This window comes from Cebus imitator, unplaced genomic scaffold (genome assembly GCF_001604975.1).
Source record: "Cebus imitator isolate Cc_AM_T3 unplaced genomic scaffold, Cebus_imitator-1.0 Scaffold612, whole genome shotgun sequence".
Taxonomy (NCBI): domain Eukaryota; kingdom Metazoa; phylum Chordata; class Mammalia; order Primates; family Cebidae; genus Cebus; species Cebus imitator.
The window spans coordinates 128,696-131,867 of record NW_016107927.1 but is presented as its reverse complement, the minus strand read 5'-3'; positions in this window follow the sequence as shown (position 1 = coordinate 131,867).

The window sequence follows — 3,172 nt, the reverse complement described above, 5'->3', positions numbered from 1 at the left end:
CTGTGGAAATGATTTTAAATACACACAGTTAAAGGCACAATTGACAAGAAATTTTTGTTATTTCTGTGGTTTATAATAACATAATAATCATAATTATGATTGATAGCATATACTCAGACATATTAGAATTTTAGAAATCCCATACAATTTTGGAACATATATTAATATCATTCACTAAAATATAACCTTAAGAAGGTTAAACATTAGTGGTTTTATTTTTTTGACAATGCTTCTCATGTTACTTAACAGGTCAAATAATACTGTTCACCTCTCTTTTGGATGCTTCAGGGGCCCTCTGTAGCATCTCAAAGTTAGAGGTCAGAAAAGACAATTTTGAAGCTAAAATTTGATTTTGGGAAACTTATCAAATATGTTAAAGGTTTAAAATACTTGATATTATGAAATAGAATTCCAGGTCATCCTAAGTCATTCATTTAGCTACAATGATGACTCAAAATTTTAAAAAGGCATAAACCTTTACTCATTGATGGAAGGAAGACTTAGCTTTTCAAACAATCTGTCTCTTGTCTTTTCCTTCTTTTTTCAGTAGTTTAATCATTTTTAAAAATAAAACATGAAAATCTTGTTTAAGAGAGAAAGCCAATTTTACCATTGCCTTAGTGCATTATTGATGTCAAACCCAATTCTTAATAAAGCCTTATAGACGAACATGTTTAATTTTAATGTCTGACCATCAGATAAGATTCTCATATTTTTTTATAACCCTTTATAATTTTTGTTAAAGAGCAAATCAGTGCTCTAAGGAAACCCTGTTGTGTTTTTATTCCAGTGTTCAATTTGCAGAAAAAATTGAATAATACCCCTTTAAATTTAGCCAATCTGTTCATACACAGAATCTCTGTTACAATTAATTTTCACAAATGTTTCACAACTTGTTCAAAACTTTTGCTTTGTCCTATCTAATTTAAAACAATACTTTAGCCCTCTAAGCAAAAATTTACATTTCCATGACTTATAATCTTTTTCTAAAAGCATTTTATTTTCCTTATACACCTTGCATGTAAAATTTTTTTCAGTAGTCTTAGTTACATGTTACATTTTAATTCTTAGCAATTTAAATTTTTGGTGAAAACCCTGTTAAGTAGGTGATTTCAATTATGTACTAGGTTTGGAGCCTAGGACACCAGACAGAAGCACAGATAAGGTCTGACTCTTTTCAGCATAGCTAGGGGTGTGGTTAATTCCACATGTCTCTAGCTCTGACCTAGCTGTAAAGCAGGCAAGTTGAACAATTTTCAAAAGCCAAAGAAGCAGTTTATGACCTTAAAGCATTTAGCAAACCTATTATCTGACCTGCCTAATTTATTTATTTATTTTATTCTATTTTATTATTATTAATTTTGAGATGGAGTCTTGCTCTGTTACCCAGGCTGGAGTGCAGTGGTGTGATATCAGCTCACTTCAACCTCCACTTCCTGGGCTTAAGCAATTCTCCTGCCTTAGCCTCCTGAGTAGCTGGGATTACAGGCACATGCCACCATGCCTGGCTAATTTTTGTCTTTTTAGTAGAGATGGGGCTTTACCGTGTTGGCCAAGCTGGTCTTGAACTCCTGACCTCAAGTGATCCAGCCTTGGCCTCCCAAAGTGCTGGGATTACAAGCGTGAGCCACTGTGCCCAGCCTGATCTGCTTAATTTAGACCAAATGTCTTTATTTTTCCAGTAATCTTTCAAAGTGTTTTTATTTCTCAAAGATTTCTAAAGGCACATGAACTACAAGGCACTGCACTTTTTTCTTTCAAAATATTTGATTTAAACCTTTTTTTTTTTTAAGCCAATAACTTAGAGTTCGTTTATGTAAAGATCACACACACAACACATATGTAACTACACAGAAAAAGATCCAGTAGTTGTAAGATTTTTCATTTGCCAGTTTTTCACTTTCTTAATTGAATTACTGGCTTCAGGGTGGAGTCCTTCAAGGAAGAGGGCCAGGAGAGGATGCAGTTTCTAGGACCTAATAAGCAGGGACAGCTGGACGACAAAAACAGATTTCCAAAATTAAGGGTCTCATTTTTATATCACATCCTGTATCCCCCAAAAGAGGAAAATGCTATGGGAGAAGACTGTGCAACGCTTTTACCATGTATTTTATTGCATGGCAACCCAAAGCCAGGCAGCCCATTTTGCAATCAGCCCACCCCGCCCCCCCGTGGGAGGCAATTAATTTGACTCCCAGTAGGGGGGTGTGGTGGGGATTTTTCCATGCCTTCTAGGTGGCCAAAGGCATGCTTCTCTGATTCAAGCATGTGAAGAGCCAAGTATCCCCCCATAACTGCCATTAAACATTTCTAAAAATATATTTCCTACCTAGTTATTACACACAAAAGCTCTCTCACAATGCAAGTGATTCTTCATATCACCAAAACTGAAAACCATCAGATAATACAATGTAAAATCTATTTACTTTCAATTTCTGGGGTTTCACGAGGAAAACCGAGGTTTTTCTGAAAACCGAGTCTATGGCAGTTCCTCTGTTTTTCCCAAGGAGCCCCAGAGTATTGGAAGCTATCTTAGGTCTTCTCATGTGTGCATTAAGAGTGGCAAAAAGACAAAATGAAGAAAAACAACTCAGTTGACTGAGAAGAAAAAACAAACCTATTTTCATCAGAAAAATAAGGTCCAAGAAGACAATAAAAACCCATAAAGACCATTTAAACATACATACAGCTTGGGTATACGTATCCAAGTCAGCTTTAATTAAGCTGAGTTTTAACCATAGCCCTGTCTAACAAAAATGTCCTTTTAACATTCTTATGCCTCTAGCCAGGCCAAACAGCCAGTATTCTGACTTTTAAACTTTACCAAAAGTAACCCTACAAGTGAAACCAACAAACTCAACTAAGGGTAGGGAATGAATGGTTATGGTGTAGCAGCTGAAACTTTGCTGCTTTATAATGGTGGCCTGGGTTCAGTCCTCGCTTAGGGAATGGAGACATGCTGGTGGACATCTCTGTGATCTCTACCATTCTGTTGATTCTCTTCCTCTCCATGAACAACTTGTGACTTCCCTTCTTAAATTTTCTCACTACCCACTACTCACCCTTTGGACGAGTCTATTTCCTTTGGATCGGGATCATAACTAAGCTAAAAGGTTAGCAGATTTAATTTTTTTATTTTTTTTATTTTATTATTTGTTTTTTTTTTTGAGAC